At 39.0% G+C, this 20,586-nt stretch overlaps 1 protein-coding gene across 2 annotated transcripts in view; it reads right to left on the bottom strand.

Moving 5' to 3' along the window:
* The window catches only part of LCP1 (lymphocyte cytosolic protein 1), a 61,482-nt gene extending 41,299 nt beyond the window's left edge, over positions 1–20,183 (bottom strand). Inside the window, exon 1 of one of the 2 annotated variants that reach the window (XM_036744918.1) lies at positions 20,064–20,183. The gene's annotated coding sequence lies outside the window, so the exon portion shown is untranslated. Of the gene's footprint in view, positions 1–1,458; positions 1,478–20,063 lie in introns of those variants that run through there. The other variant, XM_036744919.1, reaches the window with a different exon arrangement.
* Positions 20,184–20,586: the final 403 nt, after the last annotated feature.

Genomic DNA, 20,586 nt, shown 5'->3' with positions numbered 1-20,586 from the left:
TGGAGAGATGTCTTGTGGAAAAAAGAGTATGGAGGCCATTGTCAATGGATCATAGAGTATGTGGATGGTAGTAAAGTGTAAGAAGTAAAGTGTAAAGTGTAAGAAGACTGCATAAGTTGATGGTGTCCATGGGGAGGGCCATGAAAGGCTTTGAATTTTAAAAAGATTTTATATTTGATACTGATGGTTCTGGGGAGCCATTGAAGTGTATTGAGTGGAGGGGTAACATGGTCAGATGGTTTTAGAAAGATCAATTTGACAGCTGAGTGGAGGATGGACTGGAGTGGGGAGAGACTTGAGGCAGGGAGACCAATCAGCTGGTTACTGAAGTAGTCCAGGCGTAAGGTGCTTGCACCAGTATGGTGACAATGTCAAAGGAGAGAAGGGAACATATACAAGAGATGTTGCAAAGGTAAAATCAACAAGCTTTGGCAATTGATTGCATTTTGGGGATAAAAAAGAGGGAAGAGTTGAGGATAACACTTTGATTTTGATCCTGGGTGAACGGGAGATAGCAACAGGCGAGTTTGGAAGAGGGGAGGGTTTGGGAAAGAAACATAGTGAGTTCAGTGGTGTGAGTACTTTTTCCACTAAAACAGATTCCAAGTCCTCTATCCCATAGTAGATGGGTTCATGAATTATTATGACCCCCTCAAAATCATTCAATGTTCAACATTATATTCAGTGATAAATTTCTACACACTTTACTAGAATGATCTTTAGATACAAAACTCCTTACATAAAGTGCTCACAAACTTTAAAGCACTACAGAACGATGATTTACGTGAATTCTCATACTGTTTTGATATCTTAATTAGTTTTGTTAAACTTTTTGGTTTTTTTTTCTCCTTTTTATTCTCTGTTCTAAGGGATAACTCTCAAGAGTGGATGAGGGGAAGGATACATTGGAGAATGTAGGTGATACAAAAACAAAATCTGTCAATAAAGTTAATTAAAAAAATAAATACCCACCTTGAAGATGAACCCAGTGAGACTGGAATGACACTGAATATCAGAGGTGATGGGTGAACATGCCCCATCCAATCCTGGCTGAGCACTCCTTCCCCAAAGGGATCAGTATAGACTTGGGGCTCACCCAGTGTGGGTCCTAATGTGTCCCAGATTGACTGGGCTGCCTGGGATAAGGCATGTATACAGGAAACAAGAGCGATAGTAAGTGGGCCAGCACACCTCTGTTCCATTTAGAATGGAAAAAAAAATCACCAGCAGAGTGTGGGATCTGATAGCCTTTTCTGTTACCACACACTTGTTTGGGAAATACCAATCTAGTCCACTCCCTGCTTCCAGGCACTCAAACTGTCCCAGAAAGAGAGCTCTCTACCATTTTATTAAAATTTTCTAAATAAGGAAATGTTACATCCTCCCTTGGTAATATATCCCAGTGTATCACATCCCTAGCGTGTAACCTAAATTCTTTCCAATACAACTAAAACTTACCTTCTCTTGTGCTTTTCTGAGTGGAACAATAGAATCTGTTCTCTGTAATTCAAACAAAAATCCATCATATACCTGAATATTTTCACTGTTTCCCACTCTTTCTTGGTTAAATAAATTCAGTTTGTTTAGCCCCTCTTCATTTGCTATTTCTTTGTTTTTTTCTATTAAAAAACTGCCTAGCCCAACCCACCTTTGTCATCTCCAAGAGTGGAGCACGCCTGAGTCTCTGCACTTTCTCTTGAATGTCAAAGAAACCCCTTCACCTGGAAGGTTACTTCACCCTGGACCTCTTACAGTGCAAGTACGTTGCCCCTGAAACCCCTTCCCCTGATTGACTGATGCCTCCTAGAACCTCAATTTTAAGGAAACCACTCGGGCCTGCCGTTTATCATTTCCTCTTCTGGCTTTGTCTATGATGTGTTAGTTAATCAGTACCTTTCCTCCTTTTTTCCCACCCATCAGTTTCCTTTTATATGTTTTCTTCCCCCATTAAATTATAAGTTCCTTGAGGGACAGGACTCTCTTTTTCATACTTGTATTCCTAGAACTTAGCACAGTGCATGGCACACAGTAAGTGCTCCATAAATGCCTGTTGACTTGACCATTCTAGACTTGTCATCAAGTACTTTTAAAGGCAATTATTAATAGACATTAAAACTAAACTGTTTTCTAAAAAAAGGAATGAAAATTTGATTATAAAATTATTACCTCATAGTTCCTCCATATTCTAGGGTTGCACACAGGCAGAATGTGCACCACAAGTATTTAACCATGTGATACGGGTGGATTGGGGTGGAGGAGAGGAGATGCAATCATTGAAGCATGCAAAGATAAATCAAGTAGCCATGTAGAAACTAGGATTCATATCTGGGGGCATATATATATATATATATTTTCTATGTTCATCCTTCCTGAATTATGAGTAATAGGGCCCTATGGTGTCTGGTTTCTACCAATAACAACTTTGAAAAGCTCACTGAAATCTTGGAGCAGACTTAAAATTCTCTTAGCTCTTGTTAAATTGAAGTTAAACCTTAACACTTCTCTATTTTATAAAGTTCAATTCTTTGACAAACATAAGGCACTATGGGGAAAGGGTGCCAAAGCTGACAGCTAACATTTATATGGTGCCTACTATGTGCCAAGCACTAAGCTTAAGCCCTTTGCAAATATTATCTCAATTGATCCTCACAACAACCCTGGGAGGTAGGTGCTGTTATTCAAAATTATTACATGTCTGAGGCTGGATTTGAACTCAGGTCTTCCTGACCCCAGGCATGCTGTGGACAGGGAGGAGGGCCAACAGGATTGCCAAGAAACAGCTACGACTTGTACATAAATGGATATAATACAAGTCAGAGTATAATAAGGATAAGGGAGTGACCCAAATAAAGTACTATAAGGAAGTATGAAGAGGAAAGATCAGAGAAGGCTTTCATGGAGGAGGTGGCAATTCATCTCCATGCCCTACACAGGGACCTCTTCATCTGGTAATATCACGTCAGCCTTGGAACTCACAGGTCATCAGTACTCTCTGCTTCTGAAGCTCCTCTAATTGGAGGGCTGAGAGGAGAGCTTCTCACAGAACCTCCATTTAAGGAGAGCTCTCAGGGTAGCCATCCTCTGATTCTCAGTTTCCTTTTGTGTCTTGTCCTCACTCATTAGATTGCAAACTCCTTGAAGGCAAGAACAATCTTTCTTTTTTTTTCTGTCTCTCATTCACTGAGCACAATACCTGGCACTTAGTAGGCGCTTAATAAATGTTTATTGACTGAGCTGAGCTGGGACTTGAACGTAGAGAAAGGTTTTCAACAGATAGAAATGAGGAGTCAGTCCGTGTCAAGTATGGAAGATGGTCTGTACAGAGGCATATGAGGGCAGGATAGCTGACACAGGGGAACAGCTAAGCAAGTGAGCGTAGAGGAAGAGGAATAAATGAGGTTGGAAAGGCAGCTAGACTGCAGAGGGGTTAAATGCCAGCCTAGCCAACACTTCAAGCTCCCTCTATGCAATTCATCCTTTTGCCAATATATAAAAGATTTTTCATTTTCACCCCACTCCTGCCCCCACAGAAGAAGGGAAAAACACCTGTAACAGGAAGACCAGTTTACGAGGAATGATTGCTTTGGTGATTTGGTCTAAGAAGGATGGTGCAAATGCCCTCAGGTGAGACATGTACTGCAATCAAACCCCAGGGCTGCTTACCCTCACCTTTGGCAGCCCTATGATCTAATTGAGGTCAGAAGAAGAAGCCACTCTGATGCCTTTTAGATGTTATTTCAAGATCTGTCCCCTTCAGCGCTCAGAACGGTGATGTCAACCAAAAGGGTTGTAGTGGGGGAGCTAAGCCCAACTGTGGAAACGGGGAGGGGTAGTGGAGGGCGAGCGAGACTAAAAATAGTGTGACTCTGCAGAGCATACAGGATGAGCTAGACCACACGGCAGGCTTTTACGGGGGCTGCCTCCAGGAAACCACTCCACGCGGAGGGGAGACTGATACCTGCTTTTGCACAACTCGAGCAGCTCCTACACAGCCCACGCTGCCTATTCTTAGGTACAACACTTTCAAGCTCGATCTCAAGCTCTAGCGACATCTCCCTGAGGACTGTCCTCCTCCATGCCCCTCATCAAGTTGAAAAGCATTTATTAAGAACCTACTATGTGCTAGGCACTGTGCTGCATTGTCCACTATCATTGATCCAAATGCTGTGTGAGAAAGTGTATGAAAGAGGGATTCTGATTATTAGAGGCACAGATTTAGAGTTGCAAGGGAGCTTAAAGTTCATTTAGTCTGCTCCTCCCATTTTACAGATAAGGAATCTGAAGGTCAGAGAAACATAGTGAGCTGCCTAAAATCATACATATAATGAGAGGTGGGGCCAGAATTCAAACCCAAGACATGCACCTCCAAATCCAGCATTCTCTCCACTGAGAGATTTTTCTTCTTGGCACAGGAAAACTTGCTGCAAATTGCATCTGTCAGCACCTGCCTGAGGAATGCCAAGCTAATGCTCAGGCTCTGAGGGCCAGAACCAGCAGACCATGAAGAGAAGTCATCAAGAACAGGAGGAGCTCAAGAGCAGCTCTTCCTTTCTGGGCCTTGATTGATGCCTCTGTTGAGCCTTCACCCTCCATAGCTCCAGAGCCCTCCGCTGGCATGATGGAGAAAATCATAAGGAGAGATGAAAAGTTTCAGTCCTTGAGTTCAGATTATAAGCTGAGAAGGCAGCCAGGTCTGCAACCTTCCAATCATCCTAGACCCCTCACTTTCTCTCACCCCAGGATGTCCAGTCCATTCCCAAATCTTGTCACCTCTATGTCCACATCTTCCCCAATTACTTAAAAAGCTTTACCTTAGTTCAGGCCCTCATCATCTCTACACATTACTAGCACAAGGGCCTCCTAAGTGGTACCCCTGCTTCAAGTCTCTCCCCTCTTTCATATATTCAAAATTTTATTGTTTAATTTCACATCAAAATTGCCCCCTAGTTGCCAAAGTGATTTTCTTAAAGTACAAGTCAGACGAGAAGCTCCGTATAATTTTTATCTTTTCATCTTTATTGACGCCTTCTTTATCCTAACAGGGTGGGGAAACACATAGCTAGAAAACAGCTAATGCAAAATAAGGCCCAGAGGTTCTAGTGGACCACAAACTCAGTATGAGCCAGCAGTGTGATGAAGCAGTCTAGGCACTAGGTGACATAGTGGATAAAGAGTTGGATTAGGAGTCAAGAAGACTTGAATTCAAATTTGACCTCAGACACTTAATATCTCTGTGATCCTGGGCAACTATCATAACCCCTTTTTGCCTAGTTTTACTTGTCTGTAAAATGGGGATAATAATAGCACCTACTGCCTAGGATCATTGTGAGAATGAGATATTTGTAAAGTGTGAAAATTTGCAAAGTGCCTTGCAAATTGTAAAGTGCTATATAAATGTTAACTTATTGTTATTGGTAGTAATCTTCATCATCATCGTTGTCAACATCATCAAAAAAGTACTTTAATCTTAAGCTTCATTAATAAAACTCTAATACACAAAGTAGGGGTTCTTGGCCTTTTTTGTGTCAGATCCTTTTGGCAATATCATATTGGTGCAGCCTATGGAAACCTTGAAGCATTTTGTTTTAATTCATAATTAAAGAAAGTGCTAAATTTCAGTTAGAGGTTAGTAAAAATGAAGGTGTAATATTTTTCTCGTTCAAATTCATGGATGCCCTGAAATCTAATTTTACACACACACACACACACACACACACACGTATATATATATATATGTGCGTATGTGTATATATATGTATGTGTGTACATATACATGTATATATATATATACATATATATGTGTGTGTGTATATATATATGACCTAGGTTAAGAATCTCTGGTTCAAAGGGAGAGAGGCGATGGGCCTGCCATGGTCTGAATACATCTGTAGTACTGAGTCCAGTTCTAGGCAATATATTTTAGAAGGGACATTGACAAGCTAGAGAAATGTCTAGAAGAGGATAACCAGCATAGTGAGGTGGCTGAAAATATGGGAAGACTGGATGAAAGAACTGGGGACGACTAACTTTGAAAAGAGAAGGCTGAGGATCAGAGAGGAGAGGAAGAGGTTGAAGTTACACGTGATAAAAGTCTTCGAATGTCTGAAGTTATCAGATTCAAGAGGACATAGATTTGTTTTACTTGGCCCTGCAAAACTAGGGAAGAGTTACAATGGACTTTGGGTCAATATAAGGAAAAACTTCCTAATAATTAAGAATTAGCCACAAATGGAACAGGAAACAAGTTTCCATTCATTGAAGATCTTCAAACAGAGGTTGGATAACCCCTTGTCAGAGATGTTATAGATAGGACTTGGGATCATGAAGACGGGTTCAAATCCAATCTCAGGATGTTTACTAGCTGTGTGATGCTGAGCCGGTCACAACCTCTCTGGGCCTCAGTTTGCTCATCTGTAAAATGAGAGGGTTGGACTCAATGGCCCTTAAGGTCCCCAGTAGCTCTAAATTTATGTTACCATATAGATTTATAATTTGGTTAGGGATGTGAGGTCCATTCTAACTCAAACTCTCTGATTCTATATAGAAATAGAAAAATGACATCCATCCCTATTGGATTTTGCATCAGAAAGAATAGTTTTAGAGATGCTTATTTCCATTTTTTCTTTATTTTTTAAGTTTATAATTTTTATTTTCCAAATAACTCATTTTTTTAATTAATCTGTCTCTCCCACTAAAAAATCATTAACATATATCTACATAGTCCAGCAAAACAAATTCCCATATTAGCCACAGGCAAAAATTTATGTCTTTTTTCTGTATTTTAGGTTCATCATCTCTCTGTCAGGAAGGGGATGGCATGTTTCAGCTTCATTTAGTTGGACTCATTTATCATTGTGGAGATAAGCATTCTAAAGTCTTTCAAAGTTGTTTTTCTCTATAATGCTGCTATTGTTTTATAAATTCCTTTCCTGGTTTTGCTCATTTCACTTTGTATCAGTTCAAAAAGATCTTCCCAGTATCCTCTAAAATTGTCCATGTCATCATTTGTTCTGGCACAGCAATATTCCATTATATTTATGTACCCCAATTTGCTTAGCCATTCCCCAATAGAAGAGCCTCTTGGTTTCGTATTTGGGGCAGCCATATAAAGAGTTATTATATTTCTGTACATATAGATCCCTCTCCAATTTGATTTCTTTAGGGTACAGGCCTAACAGTGATATAGCTGGATCAAAGGGTATGTACAATTTGTTGATATCATGGGCATAGTGGCAAATTGCTTTTCAGAACAGCTGGACAAATTCACAATGCCATCAACAATGCACTTGCTTATGTAACCTGTTTTCCCACTGTCCTTCTACCGATGTCATTTTCTTCTTTTGTCATCTTTGCCAGTCCGATAAGTGTAAAGTGGAACCCTAAAGTTACTTTAATTTACATTTCTCTAATTATTAATGATTAAAAACATTTTTATATGATTGCTGATAATTCAGATTTCTTCTGTCCTTTCACCATTTATCTTTTGAGGAATTTATCTTATAAATTTGACTCAGTTAATTATACATCTTGAAAATGAAACCTTTATAGAGAATTTTTTACAAAGATTTTTCCCTACTTGTCTTCCTCCTAATTTTACTGCATTAGATTTGCCTGTGGAAAATCTTTTTAATTGCACAATCAAAATTGTCCATTTTATCTTGTGTGTCCTCTATTGTTTGCTTTGTCATGAAGTCTTTACCTATTCATTAATCTGAAATTCTTCTGTGCTCCTCTAACTGCTTTGTGATGTGACTCTGTATATTTAGGTCACCAATACAACTACTGTAAATGTTTCCTACTACTCCTCTCCACTGATAAATTTTCACTGGAATCACCTGCTTTCTATTTTTGTTTGCATTTATACAGATGTGTCATTCCTCTTTGAGGTGAATTTAATTCCATAAAGTGGGGAGAAAGCTGTATTATGAATCCCCACTTTAGAGATGATAAATTAAGTCACTGAGAAATGAAATGTTTTCCTCAACATCCCAAAATGAGTTTGAGGCAAATCCAGGAAGATAAGTAAAACCTTCTCTCTCTTGCACTGAAGTTAAAAAGTGAAGAATGTGGAAGCCATTTAACATTTAAGGAGAAATGAAAACACCTTTGGCATAAGGTTAGGTACAAAGGAGCTTTTTAAAGAAAAACTGGTACAATTATTTCCATCTTGTGAGTGAATAAATAACGCCCCAATACCAGAGTAGTATAAATGCAAATTCTTTTGCAAAGGGAAACCATAAGGGGGTTTTCTTTCCTTTCTCCCCATACACCATTTCAATATCCTTAAAATATTCCTCATCACATATCCTTGGGATCTAGTTCCTTTCATGTATTTCTATGCATTTTGGAGGCTGTATGAACAGTAGCTAAATCTATGAAAGAACCTAACCATCCTATTTCACAATCTAGTAGGCCAAGATAAATGCTATTTTGTGTACCTGCAAGCCTCATATGAATAATAATGTTCACAGCCTTACTTAAGAAATTATTCTGTGTGTGTGTGTGTGTATATATATATATATATATATATATATATATATATATATATATAAACAACCTATATCAGATTGCTTGCCCTCTTGGGGAGGAGGAAAGGAGAAAAATGTGGAACTCAAAATCTTACAATAATGAATGTTGGAAACTATCTTTACATGTAATTGAAAAAAAATACTATTTAGAAAAAAAGAAAAGAAAAACTATGCTGACAATATGGTCAAACTCTAGGGGAACTACTATCATTGTGACTCATGAAATGATGCCTTGACTCAAATAGGAACTGCCTGACGGCCAAGCCTAGGTGCTCAGGGGAAACTCGCATTTTATGGTTCCCCCATAAATAATAGTAGTTACACCCTAGTTTTAGCTTTGCTTTTCCCTCATCTTAGCTCCTTGTTTTATAGCCCTTTTTTAGAGTTGCTAGAGGTCTAATTTCTAAGAGAACTCTAAAAGGTAGCAGCAGCAATTAGGACCCAACCACTTCCCTATTTTTTGACCTATTTTCTGTGGAATGGTTATGGGAACCTGGCCTAATGTACCCTAAGCCCCAAATGTGGAAAGTACCTTGCAACAGCTGAGGAAATGGAGCCAGACTCTGTAAGTGTGTAGAAATTCTGAGGGAAAGAACACTAAACTGGTAGTGAGGTCATCAATCTTGTCCAGCAACCTCAAAAGATAAGTAAATGAAAAATCCAAGATGCTAGATTTATAAAATGGGACTGCTTCATAGAGTGAGGTTCAACTGAGATAATATATCCAAATTGCTTTGCAAATTTTACAACAATATGTAAGTGCTAGCTCTCATTAGCTATTACTCTTGGTACTCAGAAAGAAGGGATACTAGTTCTGCTGGTCCTTTCGGGAGTTACTACAGTTCTCTCCTACCTGGTAATTTCCTGTATATTTGTCACATCTGAAGTTTGAATTTGAAAAACACCCAAAAATGAACAATCTTTTTACATGTAAACAGTCACTGAAATTTTAAATTTAATTTGCTCATTATTTGACCTCATTATCAACTGATGTTTTAACACACTCATACCTCAAGAATCAAAATGAGAGGCTACACTTTGAAGCTGTAGAATTTGTGCCAATATGATGCATTTCACTTTTGACTTTTAGCCCCTGTATCACATTCCCTCTTTCAGAGCTGTTAGAGACCTCTTGGAGACATGACTCAGGGAGTCATAGCTTGGTTGGCTGATATTTACTGTCAATTGGGTGTATTACTGAATTAAGTGACAAAGTTTCAAGTAACTTAATGCTTGCATAACTTTCTCTTAAAAGATTCTGCACCAAGAAATTCCCAGGCAATTTTTTCAGAACTGCTATACAGACTAGTATGTCCCTAAAGTAGTCTGGGAATCTCTTGGAAAGTCAGACCAGTAAAAATTAAAGAACACACCGGAATAAACGCTGATGAGGATCCTAGGTTGAAAAGACTGTTCAGATGCTGTTAAAAAGCATTTAGTCCATGGGGCTACTATGCTTTTCAAAGCAAACTCAACAGGCCTGGATTTTACCTTTTGGAATTTGTAACATAAAATAAATTACAGCCACAAAGCCAAACATTATAAAAGAACAATCAATTAAACAAAGGTTTATTTAGTCCTTTTTGTAAGTGGAGTGTGTGCTAGGAGTTGAGAACAATGCTGAAGTTTAGAGAAGGTATCACCCTGGACCTCATCAAGCTTATAGTCTAGTAAGGGAATATGAGCTATAATATATAATTGCACATGAAGTACACAGTAAACCCTTCCTCCCTCAGCTCAAAACCCACTAGAGGATTTTAATCAAAGGGGTGATATGACCATGTGAACTGGTACAATGGTGAGCCTAGTGGCTATGAGGAGAGATAGGAGCAAGGATTGAGTGGAGATGGGAAGAAACGCTAAAAAGTTGTAACAGTATATCAGGTGGAGTAGCAAGGACATGCTACCCTGGCGGGGTATGGTTCTTTGTTTGTTGTTTGCTTGTTTTAAAGCATAAGTGAGAACAGAGAGGTGGGGACAGAATGTAGAAGACTTTGTGACTGATTGCACATGACAGCTGTAGGAGAAGGAAGAGCCTCAAGATTTTGAAGTGTCCAACATGGTAAAAAGCAAGGTCACTCACAGAAACAGTGAAGTAGGAAGGAGGAGCAAATCTTGGAGTCAAGATAATGCACTAGGAAATGAAAGAAACTCTGACAAAATAAAAAGCTTCACTAATAGTTATATTAAATATGTACCAAAGCAAGTGATTCTGGATCGATAAGGAAGGGAAAAAAAGGCTGCCACATCATTTCCCAGAGGTTTTGATAGTCTTTGGGGAAGAGGTGATAACAGGAGAGGAATAACAGAAGTCTGGAGACACTCTAATGACAAAGAAAAGAAGAGTGACAGTCCATTGAGAGATGGGGAAATTTAAAGAGGGCATTTCCAAAATATTTAGTAAGTGCTGTCATCAGCAGTGAAACTTCAACATGCATTTTTTTTTTAAAGAAAGGAGAGTTGTTTAACAATGCAAACTTGTTTCCCATCTGCACTCTACTTAAATTCATTTTGCTTGTCCTATGTAGGTAACATAGCTTCCTTCAATAGGAAAATCATCCTATGCTCATCTTTCTCAGTACCAAGAGACTTTTTTTTTCTACCAAGTTCTGGTGTCAGCAATGTGGACCAACAGAGAGGTATAAATGGTAGAAAAGACAGGAAGGCTTAAGGATAGCAATGATGTCATTTGAACCCCAAATCTGTCTGAGGAATGACAAGTAGGTGAATCATATGTAAATTTTATGCAAGTATGATTGTGGCCCTTCTCATTTAAGGCACTTGGAAATAGATCACAGGAAAATCCTATCAGAGATGACTTGATTAGGGGATCAAGTGATAGGCACCTTGAGTACAAAGCATTGTAATTTTCCACTCTTCTCTCCGGCATGCAAATAGAAGACAGGGAAAGGCAAGTTCTCAGTGAGATTGCAGATCACATGCATAATTCATTTGTCTACCGAATTTAGTATCTTTATGTTGTCCACACAGAAACGTTTTTCTTTTTCTCTTTAGCCCGGCCAGACAAGAACAGGAAGAAAATAGCGAGAGAAACCCTGTAGCTTGTGCTGGACTAAAAAAGAAGAATCAATGCTACCACCACAAAACTGTGGCTTTGCTAGTTCCTCAATTTAACATTTCAGCCCTTCCTTCCGGGAGAAAAAACAACTGAAGTTCTTTAAAGAACCATCCTCTTTTTAACTAGTCAGTGTGACTTCATAGCAGTACTGCTCAAATCTTCAGCAAAATAATGCAAAAGATTGGCAGTAATAATCCTAACTTCATTGGTTCTTCCATTCGCACTTAAAACACATCCTTTGAAATTTTCAAGATACCTACACTAACTTAACCAATAATGGAGATGATAATTAAAAGTACATTAATGACTCTTCTCAGCAATACAAAGCTCAAAGACAGCTCCGAAGGACTCATGATGGAAAAAGCTATGCACATCCTGAGAAAGAATTATGGAGTCTGAATGCAGATTGAGGCAAACTATTTGCTCTCTTTTTTTCTTCTTTTTCCTTCTTTTCTGGTTTCATTTCTTCTTTCTCACAATTCATTCCATTGGTTATAATTCTTCTTTACAACTTGACTATTGTGTAAATAAGTTTAATGTGAAGGTATGTGTAGAACCTATATCAGATTACATGCTGTCATGGAGGGGCAGAGAGGAGTGGGAGGGGGAGAAAATTTGGAACTAAAAAACTTGTGGAACTGTGTTGTAAAATAAAAATAAAAAAGTACATTAATGGCCATAAGTATAAAATTGCTTGTTTTTCTCATAGCTCCTCTGTGCCCAGATCTCACAAATGCGATTCCCACAACTAAAATCATTCTAAATGTGAGTCACTAAAGTATCTCTTTCAAAGAGAAAGCCCACTGAGGATGAGCTCTATATATGGCCTAGTATGTTAACATCAATTTTAGATTTGCCAATCAACACTGAATACTTAACAAATAACTGATCACAGGATCACAGGTTTACAACTGGAAAGGGCCTTGGAGTTCTAGAGATGATGATGATAAAGAATAAATATTATACCTGAATAAAATTTGCACATGATTATACACTTGTAAGTATGGAGTTAAAATTACATGAATCGGTGCTCTCATTTGACATTTCTTGATTTCTGTCTTTTCTACCATTTATACCCATCTAATCACTGTCAGCCTGGAGACCAAAAGTAATTATACTAATGTTTCTTGGGAAAACAATAATGCTTAATTTGTGCTCAACTCAAGAGCACATATCAGCACTATGGCTGTGCTGACTTTTTTGCCTAAGGAGAGCATCTTGAAATTTGATTAATAAAGGACTTGCCCCAACCAGAGAAATGAATAAAGTAAGAGGGCAAATGTGCTCAATTTTGTACAGAGAGGGAGAATGGTGTTTTGAGTGGACTTTGAAGGAAAAGAAATTTGGATCCAACTTAGACCTACAATGCTGAAGAAGTCACCTTTTTTTAAAGACTGGCTCTCCCTACATCACTTAGGCTAGAAATGCAGGTGCTACTCATGGGTCTAATGCCACTATTGATGAGCACAAAAGCTCAGACCTGATCTGTTTCTGACCTGGTTGGCTCTTCTCAGACAACCCCTCATTCCCCACCATGCCCAGGGACTCACCAGGTTAATATCAGACTTAGCACAGACACCCAATTGGCATAGGCTACTGAAGTTCAGAACTCCTGAGTCCAAAAAAACCCCAGCCTCAGCCTCTGCAATTGTTGGGGGTATAGAAGAGTACCAGCAACTAGTGCCCCAAAATTGGGGAGGCTGAGGATATAGGCAAATACTGCTAAACTCAACACACTTCACTTTTTTGAGACTCAATTTCCTCATTTGTATAACAAGGATAATAATAGTCCTACTACTATTTCACAGGACTGTTGTGAGGAAAACTGCTTCATAAACCTTAAAATGCTGTAATAAGAGTGCAAATTCTTTTTTAGGTGAAGCTGATGCTGAGGACTCATCAGAGGGCCTTCACGTTAAATTGCTGTTGCTATAAAAGTGATGAATTTATACCACGCAAGCTAGACCAGGGGTAGAGAATGAACTATGACTGACTGACGTGTTACATAATCTTCCACAGACAGCAAAATATCAACATGGTCATGGGACTGGACAAACTGGGACCTTGAGGCTCATCTAGTCCAACCACCTCATTTCACTGAAGCCCAGAGAAATGATAATTTGCCCAGAGTAACAGAGGGAATAAATAGTCAGGCTGGGAGTCAAACTCAGGTCCTTTGATTCCAAATCCAGCCCCCTTTTCAACTTCATCATCATGACACAAATGACAAGGTACCTACAAGGCAAAAGTCACGTAAGAGTGTAATAGTTTAATTAACCAACATAAAACTAGAAAATTCTTTTTAACTACGGGCATGTGCTAAATATATTTGTCTCATGTTCTTACTCTTACCATAATACATTTTGTCCAACTTTATATTGGATATCACTCTAAGGAAGTACAACAGCCACTAGGTTAATAGACTCTACAGATGCCAGCACGCCCAATTGCTAATTAAAGTTAAAAGGAATAACACAATGGCAGAAAATTAACCCAAGGGCTTTCTCCCTACCCCAGGACCCCTGAATCCAGGAAACAGACACAAAGGAAGATGAAAAAGCAATCTCGAGAAAGATTCTGTGGCTGAGGGGCGAAGAATACACACCTGCTTCTCATCTGCCTCCTATATTATCTTCTATGCTGGAGCAATTACAGAATTGCTGAGAAGAGGAACATAATCCCTACTATTGACCTACCAAAAATAATGGAGACAGCAAAGTGTTTGAAAGGAAGCTGTATCAGAAGAGAGCTAAGGAAGGGAGCAGAGAAATCCCACCTATGAAGCAGGGGGACTAAGAAGTCAGAGTTGGGACAGAGGAGGCTTTCTGAGATCACTAAGTGAGGAGTTCCCACAGTTTTCAATTATAATTCACAACATTTTTACTTCTCATTTCAATATATCTAAGACTTCATGGGTATGGGAAGTCCTACTAAGCATTGCTGGTTTAACCTCAGTGAAACCCATTCCTACCTTAACACTCAATGTCAGGAGTGGCTGACATCAAGAAAATGAATCACCCAATGGCCGCTCTTCTTCTACAAACTGCCTTGATAAACTTGGCAATCCCATTATTCAAGGAAAGATGTCACCAGGCCTATACACAAAGCCTTTCCAGTTTGGTAGGGTCTGCCAGAACTTACATCCTGTTGACTTAGCCTTCAAAAATCCAGGGTTCCTCCACCCCACAAGAATGGTAAGGGGGCAGGGTAGAGAAGGAAGAGGAATGCTACTGGATTGATTTTATCTTTTCCCATGAGCTGAAAAGAATTGAACACCATCATATGTTTGACTTGAGAAATATAGTCCAGAGGGAAAAAAAATTAAAATACATGGAACTGTTCACATCTACTGATATTATTTAGCTAAAGAGCTTTGTGGCTCCCAATTATCTGTTTTTGATTTAGACTTATGAGAGATATTAGAATCCAGAATTTATTGAAATAGACAAGAAAAATGGCTATCAATTGGTTTGCCCAACCAAGAATCAATGGAAGCATGCTAAGTGATAAGGGAGCATCAGCCTAAGGTTTTTGCTGTGAATATTCCAGCTCAGAGAGAAAAAAGTCCAAAATTATTATTATTGGATTACTTAAGAGTTAATTAAATATGTTCATCTGTCCTCTGCTTTGGCAACAGTAAACCAGGGATGGATAAGAAGCCTTGCTTCAGTCTAGCAAGCACAGGTCAATGAGTTATTGCAAAGTGGCTATTAGTAGGATGGAAAGGCTCGGACCAAAAATGTGAGATAGGTTTTCATCATAAATTAAAAAAAAACCAGAAGATTAAAAAGAAAAAAACCATAAATGCAAATATTACCTGTAGCTGTTTTCATTTCAAGTTATCAAAGTCATGTTCACAGTATATTTTAAGAAAAAATGAAAGAACAGATGTGAAAGTACTTTGAAAAAAGTGAAAATAAAAAGAGTCCATATGCAAAGTCCTCCTGCTGTTATTTTAATTTCTGTGGACTCCAGCTCCACAGAAACCATTGTAGATGCTCAACGAATATTAAATTATTCAATGAGTACCTCCACCAGAGAGAAAAAAATGCCTCAATGGTGATACATTTTATAAATGTGGTATAAAGTACCTCAATATATGTGTATATACATGCATACATATATATATATATGCACACACACACATATATACATGTACATTCATGTGTATATGTAAAGAGTCTCAATTTCATCATTGTGTGGGATCTATCATCTTATGTCATTATAAGACCAAAAAGGTTTCTCCATTAATCTCAGATTTAATTTCTCAAGCCACTCCCTGCTGCCAAAACCTTCAAGTCCCCCTAGTCTGGAACAAGACTTTTTTTTTTTTTGCAGGTGGGAAGGCAGGGCAATTGGAGTTAAGTGACTTGCCCAAGGTCACACAGCTAGTAAATATGTCAAGTGTCTGAGGCCGAACTTGAACTCAGGTCCTCCTGACTCCAGGGCCAGTGCTCTTCTCACTGCGCCACCTAAGTGCCCCAGAACAAGACTTTTTAAACTAACAGGAGAATAGGTATGGTCCAAAAGGTATCACCTTTCCTTTTTTCTCATTCTGTTCAAGTGAATGAACAAGTATAGTTGAATCTAACTTTACTGTTAAAACTTGCCTAATTGTCCTACTCACACAAAATCACTTTGAGGTATGGGCCTTATTTTGAAAGCAATTTGACAAAAAATCACTGTCAAGATTATTGATGATGGTTGAAACCACAGCACATATTTTAAAGAAGGGGAATTGGAATTAAACTCTTGATCAAGAACAACATTCTTAGGACGCTCCTAAAGGGGCTTCTAAATTTCTCAGTCATGCTGAAAACTGATGTGGACTACTAAGATCCTACTTACTCATGGCGTTGTACCACAAAAAAAAATCATAAATGTGTTATGGTCCATGCCCTCAAGGAAACCCAGAAGAATCACAATAACACCCATTGAAGCTGAAATAGAATAAATCCTAATTCAGGTCCCTGAACATACAAGGTCTGTCCCTTTCAAAACCAAAACTTTATTTTACCCCATATAATTTTGTTTCTTCCTTGCATTTAACTTTCTTCCCTCCCTCTGCCTTTTTTTCCCTGTGCATTGGTAAAGTAAGAACATTGCACTGAAAAGGCATAGTTGAATGAGCACTTAACAGGAGTAGAAAGACCCAGGTAGTCTTCCTTCTGACACTAACCGTGGGGCCCTAGAGAAGTGTGTGGGCCTCAAAATCATCTGTAAAACTGAAAGGGTTTTGGATGGGAAAAACAATTCATCTTTATTTCCACTAACCTCAAAATAACATTTAGCATTCCTTTCAATTATCTTAAAACATGACTTTGAGAAGGGCTTTCATTGGCTTCCCCAGATTGCCAAAGTGATCCACAACACACAAAAAGGTGATGAACCTGTGGCCTACAGGATACGTTCAGGGAAAATGGGCTGATCAAGGCTGATGGGATCAGGAGAAGCCATGGTGGCAACAGATGGGCCTTGTAAGTTGGGCTGAACCTCACCTAGTGAAGGTAACCCGACAGTGAGCAGTTCATGGAGAGATTAGTAAGACCCTCTATGGGTGCTTCTTTCAGGCTTTCACCGTTTTGGTATCAGTTGCTTTCCTTGCTGTCTTGCACAAATCTTAGTCGCTTTGTATCTTGAGACTTTCTTGAGTCTCTCTCTTTAAGAAATCTTGTTAAGGCTGATATTTTCACATCATTGGGTGATCCAAGTCAACAAAGGCTTTACACGTTATCTAATTTGAAATAAGACACCAACTGTCAAGTTATCATCTTAGCACATTCTGAGATATATAAACCCAGTCCTAACCTCTCTGCTGAATTCCAGTTTCCCACGACCAACCGCCTTTTAGACATCTTGAACTAGATGTCTTCACAGGTATCTCAAACCTATCTTGTCCAAAACAGAAATCATTATCTTTCTCCCAAAACTCTTCCTTCTTCTGAACTTCCGTATTACTGAAGGAAACACCAATCTCTCAGTCACACAAGGGCCAAACCCCGATACCATCCTTCACTTCTCATTCACATTCACTCTAAATATCCAATCTATTGCCTAATCTTGTCATTTCTACCTTCGAAATATCTCTTGTATGTGTCTCCTTTTCTCCCCTCACAGAGACAACACCCTGGTTGCAGACCCTTATTGCCTCACACCCAGGCTATTGCAATAAACTTCTGGTTAGTTTCTCAGCCTCAAGTCTCTCCTAACTCTACTCCCACCCCCCACTCAGTTTGCCAAAGTGGTTTTCTTAAAGTTCAGGTCTGATCTAGTCACTCCTCCAACCCAAAGAACTCTAGTAGCTGGCTATTACCTCCAGGATCAAACATAAAATCTTTTGTTTGGTATTTAAAACTCTTTACAACCTGGTCCCTTTCTACCTTTGAAGTCTTCTTACACTTCACCCCTTTCTTTGATTGACTGGCACTCAGCTTCCTTCTGTTCCTCACACAGAACACACTACCTCCTAAACTGGTACCTTTTTACTGACCATCCTCATGCCTAGAATGTTCTCCTTTCTCATCTTGGCCCCTCAGCTTCTTTCAAGACTAAGTTCAAATCCACCTCCTGTAGGAGGCCCTTCCTAGCTCCCCTGTCCCCATAAACACACTCACACACACACACACACACACACACACACACACACACACACAAATACCCACTCCCTTCTAGTGCCTTCCCTTTGAGATTTCCTCCCGTTTACACTTTGTATATTTATATATCTCAGATGTAGTTATTTTATATTGTCTCCCCCATTAGAATTCTAGCTCCTCCAGGCCAAGTGATTGTTTTTTGTTTTTTTATTTACTTTCTTTGTATTGCTAGCATTTAGCATAGCAGCTGGCCCATTGTGAACTTTTAGAAAATTCTTCTTGACTGACTGAATGGAAGAACACGCCAAAAGTCAGACGAGCTAGACAAAGACTACAGGGGGATTAGGAAGAGGGAGCGTCTGAGCCGCTGATTAAGGGCAGATAACAGGGGAATCTTGTCCCTTAGACTGAGGATGACAGTTGAAGAGGTTTTGTGGAAGAAGGCCAATGGCTAGAAACCTCCAAGTGGGCAGAAGGCCAGAGAGAGTATAGAAAGCAGTCCAGAAGGGTCAGTAGAGCTGAATGGGACGGGAGTACAAACGTGATTCCGTTTAAGAATGTAGATATTTAGTTGGTCAGGCAGATTAACTTTTGATACATTAATAGAGATGAGAAGTGGGGATCAGTAAGTTCTAAGGTCTCCTTCTAGCTTCACATTTGTATGATTCGACAAGTTATTGACATTAATGACCCTAATTACTCCTTTACATACTACTGTACTTCATGCTCATTAACATTTTTCCTATGAAATATGACAAAGCACGTTATGTTTTCCTGAAGTTGTCATTTCTGGGCTTTATTACAGCCAATACTTTCCAGACTTTCTCCTACCTTTGCTAATAATATTCAAACATTTCTTGGAGACTTGCAAAACACAGTCTGATAATCACATTCTAGAATGTTCTCAGAATTTCTCCGGAAACTCTTTTTGTACTAGATTCCATGTCTTTACTTTATAGCTAATTCTATTTAAATTCACCTCCCTGGTCTTCCCAACAAGCTGACTGGCTTAATGAAAATCAACTCTGAAATCCATGGATTCTGTTCTTATTCATTGGCACCCTCAAAGAAGTATCCTTTGTAGCTCAGAGCTTCTTCCCCTAATTTAGTCTGACTTTTCATGTATATGTGGTACAGAATGGCTTAAAACTCACAGAGAAAGCAGAGAAATTAAGGAACACACACTGCTCTTACTTCTAAAGGAGATTAAAGGGGAAAAAGAAGACACTTCTGGCCATACATAGGTATCAAATGTATCCATTAATAATTCTAGTTTAAACCAAATGCCTCAAATAACCACAATCACAGTCAGTAACACGATTCAAGATATTCCCATGTGAAAAAGTTAATTTCTTAGAAAAAGTCAGAACTTTTAGAAGTTAAAATTAAACCATCCTGTTAGTCCAATATATACCACAATCTAAGCAATCAATATGCATTTATCTTTAAAACATTTTAGCATCAATAAAGCCCAGTCGATAGTCTCTCCGAGTAATGGAAATACATGGAGATACAAGACAGAAAGAAAACAAGATTTTTCCAAAAAAAAAATTCATTTCAGTCTTGCTCTAGACAATTCAAGTGGTACCCCCACCCACCTACCCTCCTCCAAAACCATTTGCACCAGCACTGACAGCCATCCTGGGCCGTTACACGTTTACCACAAATTTCCTGTGCAGTTAAACTGCTGTATTGCTTGCCCAGGACGCTGTCCCTAGCAATCACAGGTGCCATCTTTATCATCTTACCACCACATCGGCCCACCCACCCAGCTAAGCAAACAAACCACCCTTAGAAGAAGAGTGAATTCATTGGCACCAGCATCACAGACATGAACGAATGACTTGAAGAATGAAAAATTACCTTGTGTAAAAAAAAAAGTTGTAGACAGTAGAGCTGGCGTTGAATTACAGACCCTTCCTTTCTGATCTGGAGAACTACTCTGTCTGTCAACCTACTGTATGTGGTCTAAAGGCAGGAAGTGAGTTGGGTGACAAATCATCATCCAGAAAAGAAATAGATTTTGTCTTTATAAGGACATTTTACTTACTTTTTTTTTCACATCACCCTCCCCTACCACAATCACCTGACAGGGCAGGTCACACTGAAATGTAGAAGTCCCTTACCACTTCCTCTTCATACGCATTTTTCTCTCTCCTTCCCTCTCTTTCCTCCTCTAAAGATTGCTTCTAGTGGGCACACAGCTACTTGCGCCTTTCTTGATAGCAAAGCCCATTTTTACCATGCTGTTCTGTGTTTTTTGTTCTAACCATAGCTCTGGGGGCATTGGTTCCTTAGTACTTACAACAAAGACAAACAAATCATTAAATTTTTAATAAAACAACCAAAGCAATCACTTGAAGCTTGCTGACAGGGATTACTTTGG

This window comes from Trichosurus vulpecula, chromosome 2 (assembly GCF_011100635.1).
Source record: "Trichosurus vulpecula isolate mTriVul1 chromosome 2, mTriVul1.pri, whole genome shotgun sequence".
NCBI classification, from domain to species: Eukaryota; Metazoa; Chordata; class Mammalia; order Diprotodontia; family Phalangeridae; genus Trichosurus; species Trichosurus vulpecula.
This window is presented reverse-complemented; position numbering and strand designations above follow the sequence as displayed.